The following is a 16,373-nucleotide window of genomic DNA, read 5'->3' as shown; positions in this document are numbered from 1 at the left end:
TGAGAGGAATCTGAACAAACAGGCCTCCTTGCTAAGTTGCCCTCAGTTTGGTACTCTCAGCTCTTGCCCTTTTGTCCTATCACATTTTTCTGTGACTTTGCATTCTTCATCAAAGCTAGTATAAAAAACACTCAGGTTTAACTGTTTCCTGAGGGTCTTCATTTTCTTGTGAAGACTCTTGTGTCACATAAAACTTATACTGAATAAAATCTGAAAGCTTTCTCTTGTTAATCTGTCTTTTGTTACAGAGCCCCAACAGAGAACTTAGAAGAGTAGAAGGAAAAAAATTTTTTTCATCCCGTACAATAGAAAATATTTTACTCTGATAGAAATATTTTCTAAAAAATATAATAAAGTACATGCCCTAATGCATTTAGCCATTTGAATTAAGGGAAAACAGTGATTAATAACTAGAGGTAATTAACATCAAGATATCTTAATTGTCTCAGTTCAGTTCAGTTCAATTGCTCAGTTGTGTCCAACTCTTTGTGACCCCATGGACTGCAGCACACCAGACCTCCCTGCCCATCACCAACTTCCGGAAGTTTACTCAAACTCATGTCCATTGAGTGGTGATACCATCCAATCATGTCATTCTCTGTCATCCCTTCTCCTCCTGCCTTCATTCTTTCCCAGCATCAGGGTCTTTTCCAATGAGTCAGTTCTTCGCATCAGGTGGCCAAACTATTCGAGTTTCAGCTTCAGCATCAGTCCTTCCAATGAATATTCAGGACTGATCTTTAGGATGGACTGGTTGGATCACCTTGTAGTTCAAGGGACTCTCAAGAGTCTTCTCCAACACCACAGTTCAAAAGCATCAATTCTTTGGTGCTCGGCTTTCTTTATTGTCCAACTCTCACATCCATACATGACTACTGGAAAAACCATAGCTTTGACTAGATGGAGCTTTGTCAGCAAAGTAATGTCTCTGCTTCTTAATATGCTGTCTAGGTTGGTCATAACTTAATTGTCCAGACCCAGCCTATTCCAGAAAGATTAAAAAAAAACCTTTAAGATAAAATGTTTTATATTACCATATATACAATTCATTTGGGTCATAAAAATATGTTTGGCAATCAAAAATATACCCAGCCAAGATTTGAAAAGTCAAATACTTACAACATTTAAAGTAATAAACAAGGCAACCCACTCCAGTACTCTTGCCTGGAAAATTCCATGGATGGAGGAGACTGGTAGGCTACAGTCCATGGGGTTGCAAAGAGTCGGACACGACTGAGCAACTTTGCTTTCAGTAGTATTTTATTTGTAATACTATATCTTGTTTATTGGTCAAGTTTTGCCTATTAAAATGAAGAAAGTCTACTATAAAAAAAATAATAAAGTAATAAACAACAAAACTACTCAGCCCCAGAAGTAGATTCCTCAAAGGCAGAGGCAACTTCTAACCAAGCTAGCAGTTTCTCTTCTTATATTTAACTCCATAGTTTTGCTAATAACTTCATGCAATTTTAGACATTATCTACTCATTTCCTACTATGTAAGAATTTTTCTTGCAGAATTTTGAAGACACTGCTGCAATAGCTTGTGACTACTAATGTTGTTGAGAGTCTGATGCTATTCTAGTTTCTTTTGGCCTTTCTTTTTCTTTCTGGAAACTTTTAGATTCTTACTATCCCTAATGATGGAGGGTTTTTCAGTGACGTGCCTTGATATGGATCATTTTCATTTCTCATTTTCATTGGGACCTGTCATATTCTTTATTCTGGAATATGTTCCGGTATCGTGTCTGGGATGGTTAACTTTATGTGTCAGCTTGACAGGGCCACAGGGTGCCCAGATAGCTGGGTAAACATTATTCTGGGTGTGCCTGAGTGTTTCTAGATGAGATTAACATTTCAATCAGTGAGTAAAGCAATTGTCCTCCAGTGCGGGGTAGGCCTCTTTCAATTCACTGAAACCCTGAATAGGGGGAAAAAAAAAAAGGCTGAGTAAGAGAGAATTCACTTTCTCTGCTAGTCTTCCACATGGGAAATCAGTCTTCTCCTGCCTCTGGACTCAGGCTTGAACTGCAAATACACCATTGACTTTCCTGGTCTCCAGTTTACTGATTGCAGATCTGGGGATGTGCTGGCCTCATAATCAATAAGTAAACTGATTCCTTATAATAAATACATTGAATTTATATAAATAGAAATATATACACCATTGATTCTGTTTCTCTGGAGAATCCAGACTGATACAATAGCTGACAATTTCTGCTGCTTTTGTTTTCTTTCTGCAATCCCTATAATCAGATACTGAATCTCTCTAGTTTTCTTTCTTTTTGTAGTTTTTTTGTTGTTGTTGCTGCTATTCTGCTTTTCAGGGATTCTTCAACTTTGTCTTTTAACCCTCTATTGAATTTTTGACTTAAGTCAACATATTTTTAATTTCAACAGCTTTTTCTTGTTCTTTATATATTCCATTGTCTTATCATCCTGTTTTCATTTCAAGGATGTGGTATCATCACTTCTGTTTCAGAGGATGTTAGTCATTTGGAGTTTCCTTCTGTTCTTTGCATTGTCTTTATTCCTCTGAGTTCCTTTTCTCTTCTCATTTTGTCCCCATTTTTTCATGTCACAGGCTTTCCTCAAAAAGTCTGCCAGTTCATATTAAGCATGAGGTGCTAAAAGGCTGATTGAAAGCTCTAGGAACATGAATGGGGCTTGCTGAATGGTGAGTTTCACCGTAGGGTAATCAAGTGGAACTTGGACATTTTACTGGACAACCCTAAATGTCAATAGGTCTTTTTTCTTGGAACTTCTCCAAGGAAAAATTATCCAGTCTACTGACTGAGGGGTGTAAATTTCCTTGCCAGCATTCTGGGGACTGAGGTCGGGAGAAGGCGTGGGTTTCACTGTGCAGTGTGTAATCTTTCTCTCAATCCCACTATTTTGTGTCTGGTGCCTCATCCCTTTCAGTTGTGCCTGTCATCATCCCTGAGGCCAGAGTCTCTTTGGCATCATCTCTTCATGGATCAAGCCTCCCATTTCCTGATGAGGTGGAGGGTGGGGGGGTGCTGTAATCTCTGGACATCAGGGGTGGGGTAGAAGTTCAAGGGGTCTACTTGCTCCTTGTGCAAACTCTCAACTAATTTTCCTATGTTCATCTCACATCTTGCCCCTCCTGAAAGTACATGATGTCTCTAATTTCTGAGTCTCTTGGGTATTCTGGGCCATAAATCAGTTTGCTTCTCACTGGTGACTACCTCTGCAGAAACATAAGCTTCAGTTTTCACCATCCTGATAATTCAGTTACTGCTTATCCTCCACTTTAACCTTCCAAAATTCTACCGATATCGCTAATCCTCTTCGTGCTCTATTGCCCCTGTACTACCTCTTAATGTCTTTACTGTCATTTGGGTGAGATTTTAGGAAAAAGTGTTGCTATTGTTGTTGTTTAGTTGCTAAGTCATATCAATTTCTTGCAACCTCACATATTGTAGCCTGCCAGGCTCTTCTGTCCATGGGATTTCCCAGGCAAGAATACTGGAATGAGTTGCCATTTCCTTCTCCAGGGCATCTTCCTGGCCCAGGGATTGAACCCACGTCTCCTGCATTGACAAGTGAATTCGGCCACCAGGGGAGCCCCAGGAAAAAGCATAGATTAACTCAAAACACATGTTGCAATAGATCCTTCACATTAAGTATAGAGAACAAAACGCAAAAACACCATTCTTCCAAGCCCTCCTTTCTCCCAAGGCAGTATCTGTCTGTGGTCTGGTATACACACCCTCCCCAACTTAATTCTTGATGATTATACATACACAAACTATTTGATTGTTCTGTATTTTTTTGTTCTAGTCTTGGTTTCGTCACTTAATAAAATGTCTTGGAACTATTTCCATATTAGTACCTATAGTCCTAACTCATTCTTTCTAATAACTATATAATATTCAAGAGTATAAATTTATCATAATTTATTTAAATACTCTCTTTTTTAAACCTTATACACACAGACATATATATATACACACACATTTATCTTCTTGAAAGGTAAGTAAATTAAGTGACTAGAATTGCATAAACCTCAAATAATCATATTTGACATTTGATATGTAAGGGAGAAATCAAAAGGACCATTTTATATACATAGAAATCTTCACTGTTGAGTTCTAACAGTGGATGAATAGAACCATGTCCAATGCATCCAGAATCTGAGATATTAGGATTCAACTTCATCTAAAGATGCACCATAATTAAGCTAACGCATCCTTGAAGCTATGCAAGCCCACAGACACACAGACATAAAGCTATGTTATATAAATCTATGGTTCAATTTGCAATTTATCTTTTTACAAAGCATGAGATGTATTCTCCTCTAATCAGAACTACTTTGTATCAGTCAGAGTCCTGACAGGAAACAGATGGCACTTTCAAGTGGGGGAACTGAGGTGAATTTAATGAAGGGACCATTTTCAGTGGTGTGAGGGTTAAGGGAAACCAAAAAGGCATGATGAGTATTAAGGGCTTGCAACACAGAGAGCGATGACCACCTTTAAAGCCCCGAGATCAGAAAAGAGAACAGTCACTGGACCCAGAGAGCAACTCTAGCTGTAAGCCAGGGCACCTGTGGGAGCCATGCCTTGGCAGAGTGACACAGCCGAGCTTCTGCAACCAGAAAGGGAAAACACCTGACCTCACTCTTCATGCTGTATTTTTGTTTGCTGAATCTGGCACCCTAGGTGAGGAGAAGAATAGAGAGTCAGTCTGGAGGGGCAAATGGAAACTAGTTCTCTTATAGGAAAGAGGTACCTCTGTGTCCTACTTTTCTCATTATTAGCCACGTTTGCAGACCTCATGGCAAAGCCATTCACCAGGAACCACAGACGATATATTTATCCAGTCATAGAATACCCACGCTCATGAGTGCAGGCTCGTTTGCGTTTGACTCTTGTGACCCCATGGACTGTAGCACACCAGGCTCCACTGTCCATGGAATTTTCCAGACAAGAATACTGGAGTGGGTTGCCATTTCCTGCTCCAGGGGATCTTCTCAACCCAGGGATGGAAACGGAGTCTCCTGCGTCTCTTGCGCTAGAAGGCAGACTCTTTATCACTGAGCCACGAGGGAAGCCCTTATCTAATCGTGTGTGCCTGTGCTCAGCAGCTAAGTCATGTCTGACTCTTTGTGACCCCATAGTAACGATTAACTGACATCTCTGAAAATCGCCCACACCTCGGGTTTTAATTCCAATTATACAGAAAAGAGACTACATATAAGAGTCAATAGTAAACCATCCTCTACCTGCCCGCTCCCATTAGTATTTAGTTTCCTTATTATTCCAGGCTCAGGCTCTGCAGATAACATATGCCATCAGTACTGAATGGAATGTCTCTGTCCAGGCTCTAGGAGAAAAATCCCATCACAGCTGAAGGCTAAGCCCACCAGAGAGTGTATGAGGGAGAACTTGAGTAAAGGATGGGAGCCATCCTTATGTTTATAACAAATATTAATCCATGGCAGAAACAACACACAAGAAAGAATATGGATGGGGTCCGTAAGCAAGCAGAGTCTTCCACAAATCAATATAGTTAAATAGTATTCTGGTAATTCAAAGGCAGCAATCTTCTTTAAAAATAAAGTTTGTCTTAATTTATAAGCAATAGAAAAAAAAATGGAGATGGGAATATCTGCAGATATTCTTACCCTAAAAGAGTAAATCTCGTTAGTTGGGAAAACAGAGCCCAGAGGAAGCAGTGAGATTTCACAGATTTGAAAATTACTTTCCCCTAAAAAAGTTTTATTTAACTTTGAAATGAGTTTGCTTTATTCCATTTCCACAGTTCACTTTATGTACTACCAAAGCATGACATTTTTAGTAGTTTAACATGTCATACTTTTTCTTATGAAATTTGTTTTCTAAGAAAGTACTGAAGAGGAAAATGATTAAGGTTCTACCTTTGGCTCAACAGCTGTAAAAGAGTTTGAACTCATTTTAAGTGATGGGCTACTGTGTTCACATTGATGCCTGGGTGAATCCAAGGTTTCCAAATGGTGACCTTCATAGTACAAATGACACCTGGGATGGAACACTCTTTAAATCTCTCTATGTGACAAAAATTTTTTCACTAATTATTATGAAAAAATATGAAATTTTTTGAACTTTCTAAAAATAATGTCAGTAAAAAACAAATATTACAGTATTAAATAAGGAGTGAATTGTTTACCTTAAAGTGTTTTCTTTTTTTTTTTAAGGATGGAGAACACATAAAGAAAGGCTTCTAAAATCTAACCCCATAAGATATGACTATAAGGGGATGGCACAAGGATTTTTGTAGTGATGGAATAATTCCATATCTTGATTGTGATGACGGTTACACAAAACTGGGCTTCCCTGATAGCTCAGTTGGTAAAGAATCCGCCTTCAATGAAGGAGACCGCAGTTCGATTCCTGGGTCGGGAAGATTCTCTGGAGAAGGGATAGGCTACCCACTCCAGTATTCTGGTCTAGAGAATTCCATGGACTGTATGGTCCATGGGGTCACAAAGAGTTGGACACAACTGACCGACTTTCACTTTCACTTTACACAAAACTACACACAGATAAAATTGTATAGAACTGTACAGGTACCCACCAATGAGTGAATGTTAAATTGATGGACATGGAATGAGGACTATAGAGTATATCAAGGTCAGTCTCCTGGTTTTGATATTGCACTGTAAGTTATGTATAGTTATGTAAGATGTCAGCCTTTGGGGTAACTGGCTGAAGTGTACCAGGACTTCTCTGTCCTATTTTTGCAACTTTCTGTGAATCTGTAATTAACCACAACCCTCCCCCAATCTTTTAAAGGTTACAAACTGTGTGATTCCATTTATTTGACATTCTTGAAAAGACAAAAGCATAGCAACAGACAACAAATCATTGGTTGCCAGGGGCAGAAGGATGTGACTACAAAGGAATCGCTCAAGAAGATTTGGGGGGAGAAGAGAGGGAAAATTCTGTATCCTGATTGTTATTGTGGTTAGGAGAATCTATACATGTGTTAAAACTCTTAGAACTGTATACCATGAAAATGTCAATTTTACTATATATTAATTATTTTAAAAATTTGTCATTATCTTAAATATTAAAAAAAAAAAAAACTGTTGAAAGCTTTGGAATCAGACTTTCATTTGAATTTTGCAATAGGGAATTCCTTGGAGGTCCAGTGGTTAGCACTCTGTGCTCTCACTGCCGAGGGCCTGATACGGAAATTCAGATCCCTCAAGCCACTGGGTGAGAGCAAAACAAACAAACAAAAAATTGAGCTATTGGGCAAGTTAAGTCGCAGTTATCCAATCTATAAAATAGTAATGATAATATCCATCTAATGATGATGTATGCAAAACTTAGCACATTGCCTAGCACTGAGTAAATAGCATTTTAATTATACTTATTTTAATCTTTTTTTTTTATTTTGGGAATCCAATCTGTAAGGAAATTGAGAATAAGGAAAAGAGCTTAATGAATATTTCTAATGGAAACTGAATCGTCTAGAACACACCCTTTGCTTTATCATTTCTAACCTTTTGCTGACTTTGAGCTATTTCATAACTCTGAATTTGTAGATATTTGATAGTAATATAAAATAATTTTTATAGTGTCATACAAATAAATTCCTTGGTGGAATTGTGGTGTGGTGGTTTAAACTGACTTCCCCCACATCGCTGAATCATCCTGCCCCCGCCACATCCTAGTGAAAATTTCCTATTTTCTGTCCTTTTTGTAAATTAACTTCAACATTCCTTTATTCCATATGAAATGGTGGTTCTTTTGATTTCTCCTTTTAACCAGTTATAATGTATTTCCAGTTTCTTCACTGAATCATGAGTTAAGTAAAATCTTTAACATATGCTTATTTTATATCTGCATGAGAGTCATGATTTTACCTTTTGGAGGGAAATCTACCCTTTAACAATTTTATAGCTGGAAAATGCTCAGCGGCAATGGGAAATTGCAATAAAAATCACTAAACACAGCCTTCTAGATACGAAGTTGTTTTGAATTATCTGAAATTTTAGTGTCTTTTAAATCAATAATACTGATGATCAAATAAAGTTTTTGTTACTTTTGTTAATAGTGCTTTGAACAGACTAGGTCCTTAATTAATATTTGCTAAATGCATCAATCAAATTGTTAGTTTATCTGAGATTGCTCAACTGGACGGAAAAACAGACTTAGTTTTTGTCCTCACAGGTTGAGGCAAAAGTCCACAGGGCTCATTATTACTTATTTATAGTTGTTTCAAATTAAATGTCTAGAGGGGCTAGATTATACCAGATAATCGCTCCCAACCCTTAGTGGCTCAGCATAAGGAAAGTTGATTCTTCCCTAATCATTGCAGTGAGGGGGGTCTTTTGATGACTTTCACTCAAGGACTCAGGCTCTGGAGACCGTGTGCTGTGTGCTGTGCTGAATTGCTTCAGTAGTATCCAACTCTTTGCAAGACTACCGACCGCAGTCTGCCAGGCTTCTCTGTCCAAGGGATTCTCCAGGCAAGAATACTGGAGTGGGTTACCCTGCCCTCCTCCAGGGGATCTTCCTGAACCAGGCATGGAACCCATGTCTCCTGCACTGGCAGGCAGGTTCTTTGCCACTAGCGCCACCTGGGAAGCAGTGGAGATTCTATTTAACACTAATTTCTAGAACCACTGCAGCAGCAGGATGGGAATCTGAGACATACACATGGGCTTTTAAAGTTTTCCCTGGGAAATGATGGGGCTTCCCTCACAGCTCAGCTGGTAAAGAATCCACAATGCAGGAGACCCTGGTTCAATTCCTGGGTCAGGAAGATCTGCTGGAGAAGGGATAGGCTACCCACTCCAGTATTCTTGGGCTTCCCTTGTAGCTCAGCTGGTAAAGAATCTGCCTGCAGTGTGGGAGACCTGGGTTCGATCCCTGGGTTGGGAAGATCCCCTGGAGAAGGAAAAGGCTACCCACTCCAGTGTTCTGGCTTGGAGAATTCCATGGACTGTATAGTCCATGAGGTCTCAAAGAGTCAGACACTTTGCAACTGAGCGACCTTCATTTCACTTCATACTTCACTGGGAAATGATTTGTGTTACCTCTCACATTCCGCTAGCCAAAGCAAGTCTCACAGTCTCACCTTACTTCGAAAGGGGCAGGGAAGCACAGCCCCTGACTTGTACCAGGAGGAAAGAAAGACCAAAATGGCATTAATGAATCCCACATCAATATGCTCAGAGATAAAATGAGCACAAAAGGATGAGGTGCCCCACAGGAGACTTCTGATCATTGGTAATATGAACTGTAGAGATGTTAGAAATGTACTTGACACCTTCTCCTCTCACGAAAACATTTTCATGCCACTGCCACACAAAATATCATCCTTTGTGATTGTTTTTGTTGTTGTTAGGGTTTCAGAGAGAAAAGAAAACTTTCCTTTTTGTTATCACCACCAGAAAATCACTGAGGTCCCTGGCAGAGGTGGAGAGAAGCTGGCGGCATTCATTTAAGAAAAGGAATAATTTGAATATCCAAGGGGAAACATAAAAAGAATCAAAATAAAATGTCAAGTGAAGAAACAAAAGAAGAGTGAAAAAAGTTTTTATCAGGTAAAAGAATATTTTTCAAAAAGCAGATCAAGAATCTGATAAAGTACTTACCTGATAATCCACAGCCAGGGTGGGTGCAGAGTCCTGGTTGATTTTTGTGTACTCTTTGGTGAAGACAGAGTGGTTATGCCCTGGCACAGTTTTAGAACAGGAAGAATGCAGGCTTTAAATCACTGTTTTATTGAAGGAAAAAAGTAGCCTGCACCAGAGGACTCAAAAAACCCAGGAAGTGAAGTGTAGCCAACGACTGCCCGGGGGCATGGGGTGGGGGGGGCCTGTACCTGGATCCAGACCAAGTCTGTTTCAAGTTTATTTGATTGAGAATTTCACTTTGAAAAGAGTACTTCATGGGGACCTTTGGGAGCTGTCAAATTCTGCCCCGAGGCAGAAGATTAACGGCTCTGTGGACCAGCAGGGAGAAGCCCCGTAAATCAGAAGCCGCTTGTTTGCGGGTCTGTGGCTTACAGGTGGCAATGTAACAGGCTGTCCCTCTCTGCAGGGGCCTCAGGGACTTCACAGTTAATGGGTCAGAGCTAGTCATGTGGATGGAGGAGAGCCTCTGAATACGTCCTCCAAACTGCTGATTGAAAAATGGGCTTGAATGAGCCTCCTAAAGAATTACCTATCTTCTGGAAGGATCCCCAGGAAGCTGGTAACCGTGGAGTCCTCTGGGGAAGGGACCAGCCTTTTGTGTCTTATGAGGGGGGCGGTCAAGTGTAGCATTTAAGAGCGTGACCCTGGAAACTTTGGCCTGTCCTTTAGTAGTTGTATGGGTTTTCAACCTTAAAGGGTCTCAGCTGTAAAATGGGGATTATAATTAGGATTAAATGAGTTAATTATTCAAAAAGTGGGACAATGAACATAGTGCTATACAACTTTTGGTTTTTCCCATGTATTTGCATATATTTACCTATTGAAAAAATTATTTTATTCTATTTTATTTTATTGAAGTATAGTTGATTTCCGAGGCTTGCCAGGTGGTGGTAGTGGTAAAGAATGGTAGTGGTAAAGAATCCACCTACCAGCACAGGAGAGGCAAGAGACATGGGATCGATCCCTGGACCAGAAAGATTCCCCTGTAGGACAGCATGGCAGTCCACTCCAGTATTCTTGCCTGGGCAATCCCATGGACAGAAGAGTCTGGCAGGCTTATACATGGGGTCACAAAGAGTCAGATACAACTGAGCATGCACACAAGTTGATTTTCAATGTTGTACCATGAAAAAAAAGACTTAATTTTATGTTTTCATAAAGCATTAGAAATATTTCTATAGAGCAAATAATCGTCTCACAATATGCTTTCTTGGATTTTATATTTGTAAGTGAAATTTTCTTACAGTTAGACACAACTATAATTCTCCTTCCTCCACCCATCTCCATTCTTTGCATTTCTTTTCCATGATCTGGTCCTGCATGTGGCTATGTGGTAGCCTGGAAGTGTGAGGGGTCATTTCCACCAGTGGCCCCCATAGCCCAGTTCTCTGATGATCACCTAAATATTTGCTCCCCAGAGAGCTTCTCAATAGCAAAGAAAAGGAAATAATATCACTCCTGCACCTCATACAGTCCCCAAAAAGGGGTGATGCTCTCTTTCTGCATTTTGTTTTGCAGTTATGAAGGCAAGAGAATGTCTTCTCAAATGGATGTTTAAAGGCATGGATGTTCAGAGAGAACTACCATCCTCCAGTTTTGTTTTGTTTGTTTAATTTCAAATATACACAAAGGTAGAGGGAATAGTGGAACAAACCCTCATGTATCTAGCACCCAGGTTTAACAATGTTAAGTCTGCCATATTTGCTCCTTTTTTCTCTTAGTTGTTTTAAGCAAAATTGTAGAGCATGACTTTGTTTTCCCCTTTTTTCCCTCCTTTGTAAATGAAGCTTTATGGTTGGATGGCATCACCGACTCAATGGACATGAGTTTGGGTAAACTCCGGGAGCTGGTGATGGACAGGAAGGCCTGGTGTGCTGCAGTCCATGTGGTTGCAAAGAGCTGGACACAACTGAGCAAATGAACTGAACTGAACTGAAGTCATATGCCATATAATTCACCCATTTAGAGTGCACAATTCAATGTTTTTAGTATATTCACAGATATGTGTAACCCATTACCACAATCAATTTTAAAACATTTTTATCATCCCAAAAGAAAATCTTGAATCTTTAAGCTGTTAACCCCACTTCCTTCTATATCCCCAGCCCTAGGCAACCACTAATCTACTTTCTGTCTTTTTTAATACATTTGTCTATTCTAGATGTTTTACGTAAGAGGAATCATACAATATGTAGCCTTTTGTGATTGGCTTCCTTCATTTAGCATATTTTCAAAGTTCATCCATGTTGTGGCATGAGTCAATACTTTGTCTGAATAATATCCCATTGTGTAGATATTCCGTATTTTATTTATACATTCATCATAATTGACAAACTTTTAGGTTGTTCCCATTTTTTTAACTACTAGGAGTAAGGCTGCTATGAATATTGGTCTACAAGTAACCTGACATTTTATCTCTAATTTTTAAATATTCATATCTAAGAGATAAGGGCATTTTCCCACAATGTCATCCAAATTAGCAATCCTCTAATAACCTAATCAAGATACAAATTTCACTAATTTTCTCAAAATCTCCTGTTATGGTTTATTTGTTCTAATCCAGACCCAATCAATATAATGTTTCAATATACTATATTTGGTTGTCATGTCACTCGAATACCTTCTGAGTAGAAGAGTGCAATCGTTGTTGTTCAGTCACTCAGTCGTGTCCGACTTATTGTGACCCCATGAACTGCAGCATGCCAGGCTTCCCTGTCCTTCACCATCTCCCAGAGCTTGTTCAGACTAATGTCTTTTGAGTCGGTAATGCCATCCAACCATCTTGTCCTCTGGCATCCCCTTCAATCTTTCCCAGCATCAGGGTCTTTTCTATTGAGTCAGCTCTTCACATCAGGTGGCCAAAGAAGAAAGCTATACTTCCCCCTTTTTCCCTTGAGACTGACTTGTTGAAAAGTCACCATCTTCCTTTAAATCATCTTCTGGCAGCCTATGAGAAAACAGCAGACAGGGCTTACAAAAACCTCATTTCTAGCATGTTCATCACTCTTTTTATAATGATTTTGAAACTCAGTCCACTAAATAAGTGTAACTTTCTTTACCAATACAGAATTCTGAGCTCTGCCCTATTCTACCAAATGAATCTTAATCATGATCTAGGTTGAGGTTTCATCTTTCCCCAGGGTGGCATCCAAGTCGCTGGGGGTTTATAGAATGTGGACATGTGTAGAGGGGTGGGTCTTGGGTACCTGACTGCCATCTCTCATGGCATCCACTGAAGCATTCGCATGGCCTTCTGTCCACTCAGCCCAAGCAGAGTAGTGCTAGATCATATTCCACTCAGCCTGAATCTTACCAAATCAAGTCCAACTACTCACCACTCAAAAATCAATACTCAAGAGGCCAATGCTGGTAGAAAAGAAAGATGTTTTTAATCAGAATGCCAGCAATCTGGGGATATGGCGGATTCAGTGTCCCCTCAAAACTATCTCTGAAAATTCTGCAGCCATGAAAGTTTTTAAAGGGTAAAAAGGAAGAAATCTTAATTAATCATTGAGACAGGGGGTCAGAGGCATCACCATCCCCGACTGTGTGTCGGCTTATGAGCAGCTTGTCGACTTCTTATGAGTTTTCTTTAGATGCTATCTTATTCCCACAGTTTGTTCTTGAAATTACTGAAGAGGAATCCAGGGAAGAGATCTGGTAATCTGTTAATTATTTATTCTTCATTTCTATTTCTTTGATGTACAGAAAGAACCAACAGGTTAGGCAAGGTATTGTGTGATCAAAAGATTTGAAAGGTGTGCTAGGGCCGGAGATGAATAGAGCATTGTGGGGGAGGGGGGCTGGTTTAAGGTTAGTGGAAATACAAAAGGAACCTCCTGCAGAGAAGGTTTCCTTCAAAAGAGCTTTTTCCTGCCAGAAACTGATTACAAAACAAGATCTCCTTAGGTGAGCCGGCTTGGTCTTTGTCTATGATACTCTTGAGCATACAAGAAACTTTTTATGGCTCCAGTTCTCAGCTATGGGATTCAGCAGTCCATGGGGCCATTTTTGTCTGTCTTGACCTGTGCTATTTGGCAGTCTCCAGCCACAGGTGGCTGCTGAACATTTCACTGAAATATGACTAATACAAACTGAGGTGTGCTGTGACTATAAAGTACACATTAGACTTCAAAACCTTAGCACAGGGACCTCCCTGGAGGTTCAGTGGTGAAGACTCCATGGATCCAGTGCAGAGGGCATAGGTTTCATCCCCGGTCAGGGAACTAAGATTCCACATGCTGTGTGGCGTGGCCAAAATCAAAAACTTTGGCATGGAAAAATGCAAAATATCTCATTAATAATTTCTCTATTGATTACATGTTGATAATATTTAGGCATCTGAGGTTAAATAAAATAATTTATTAAAATTAATTTCACCAGTTTCTTTTTACATTCTTTAATGTGGCTACTTATTAGAACATATGATAAGACAGAAGGGTTAGTTACTTAGTCGTGTCTCACTCTTTGCGACCCCATGGACTGTAGCCCACCAGGCTCCTCTGTCTTTGGGATTCTCTAGGCAAGAGTACTGGAGTGGGTTGTTGTTGCTGTTATTCAATCGCTCAGCTGTGTCCGACCCTTTGTGACCCTGCGGACTGCAGCATGCCAGGCTCTCCTGTCCTTCACCATCTTCCAGAGCTTACTCAAACTCATGTCCATCGAGTCGGTGATGCCATCCAACCATCTGATCCTTTGTTGTCCCCTTCTCCTGCCTTCAATCTTTCCCAGCATCAGAGCCTTTTCTAATGAGTTGGCCATTCACATCAGGTGGCCAAAGTATTGGAGCTTCAGCTTCAGCATCAGTCCTTCCAATGAATATTCAGGACTGATTTCCTTTAGGATGGACTGGTTGGATCTCCTTGCAGTCCAAGGGACTCTCAAGAGTCTTCTCCAACACCACAGTTCAAAAGCATCAATTCTTCTGCACTCAGCCTCCTTTATGGTCCAACTTTCACATCCATACATGACTACTGGAAAAGTGGGTAGCCATTCCCTTCTCCAGGCAATCTTCCCAACCCAGGGATCGAACCCGGGTCTCCTGCATTATCAGGTGGATTCTTTACTGTCTGAGCCACCAGGGAAGCCGACTTACTAGAACACTCAAAATTACATATGTAGCTCAAATTACATTTCTATTGGACTGTGTGCTGGTCTAAATTTTCCGTGAGGCCATTTCTTTCCCACTATGTCATTTCCTCTCCTTTGCCACATCAAGGTAGGGGAATTCTGGTGATTTACCTACTCCACAAACTATTCTGGAATGGGGTTCAGTAGGGTGGGAGGTAGCCTAGGCCCCTTTCATAGGAACACTCACTGCTATCTCACTTGTTTACTTTTCCTCGGCTTTCCTTTCTCCTTCACTTTTAGTCAGGGAGTAGGTAATACAGCTTTTTGGTCTGTCTTCCAAAACTGTTGTTTATACCCCACCTGGGTATTTGAAAGTCAAAAGTCAAGAATTTGACTCTGGTTCTACTGTTATGCTTACCCCGAGGCAATCTGTGCATAAAACACTCTCACTACTGCCAGAACGGGGTAGATGTTACAGAGAAGCAGGAAATACTGGGAATGAAAGCTGCATTAGTTGCTACACCAAAGCCTCACCCATCATTCTAGAAACATGTATTGTGCAGAGATTCTGTCAAATGCTGTGCTAGGGTTTGGGAACCCTGAGATGAAGGTGACCCAGGCTCTACTGCCAAAGAGGACAGGCCTAGTGAGTGATTTAAGTGTATAAATCTATAGGTGCAGTGAAATTTTAGAGGAACTGGGGCTGAAATACCTCTTTAGGACACAATATGGCACAAGAAAAAAGCTGACTGACTAATTCTCCTGCAGGGTCGGGCAGAGCTACCAGGAAACTCAAGCCAAAGCACTATGGGTACCAAAGTTTGTTATGAACTCTTTGTGCCTCAGGAAAGTCACTTTCTGAGCCTTGGTTTCCTCCTCTGAGAATAATGTGGATGATTCCTTCTATCTCAAATCACTGCCACAAAGGAGAAAAGTTCATGCCGTAAATATACTAAACTCTTAGCATGGTTTGGCACTGGGTTGTAGGTAGGATTATGGGTGACTATTATTTTGTTCTTAATGTTCTGTATTACCCAGCTTTTTTTTTAATATATAATAAACAAGTATTACTTTTATAATCAGTTCAAAAAAAGAACAGTTTGATTTTAAATTTTGCCTTTGCTGCCAAACTTCTTGAACTAGTGATCTATACTGGCTCCCTCCTACACTTCATTCCCATTCTCTGAATCCAGCTATTGTAATCTGGCTTCCATTCACTCATCCAAAGGTCTCCAGTGGCCTCCCACTTGCCAAGGCCAAGACCTCTTTTCAACCCTTGTCCAACTTGATTTTGCCACATGATTAACACAGCTTCTTAAACTTTCTGAAAATCACTGTTTAAGCTATGGAAATAATGTACCTGTACTACACACACAACACAGAGACATACACACACAAGCCCATCATCTACAATGTTAGTACCATAATACAACCAAGGTCATTTTGATATATTTCCTGCTAGTCTTTTTAAGTATTTTTCACATCATTATAGCATGAATATAAATCCAGTTTTGAATTTACCACCTCTTTCTTGAAACTCTTCTTATTTCCATAAAACAATTATTTTTTGAGTTTTCAATAATTTACCCATTTCTTAAACTTGTAATACTTTGCCTAAAATTTCTAAAGTGTTTGTTAATGTGCAGATC

The 16,373-nt window shown here is 39.9% G+C and overlaps 1 long non-coding RNA gene across 1 annotated transcript in view; it reads right to left on the bottom strand.

Annotated features, from left to right (window-relative positions):
* Positions 1 to 9,723, bottom strand: part of LOC122688726 — a 38,722-nt gene extending 28,999 nt beyond the window's left edge. The window contains exon 1 of the long non-coding RNA XR_006339556.1: positions 9,613 to 9,723. This is a non-coding gene — a long non-coding RNA (uncharacterized LOC122688726). The remainder of the gene's footprint in view (positions 1 to 9,612) is intronic.
* Between the last annotated feature and the right edge of the window lie 6,650 nt (positions 9,724 to 16,373).

This window comes from Cervus elaphus, chromosome 33, assembly GCF_910594005.1.
Source record: "Cervus elaphus chromosome 33, mCerEla1.1, whole genome shotgun sequence".
Classification (NCBI taxonomy): Eukaryota; Metazoa; Chordata; class Mammalia; order Artiodactyla; family Cervidae; genus Cervus; species Cervus elaphus.
This window is presented reverse-complemented; position numbering and strand designations above follow the sequence as displayed.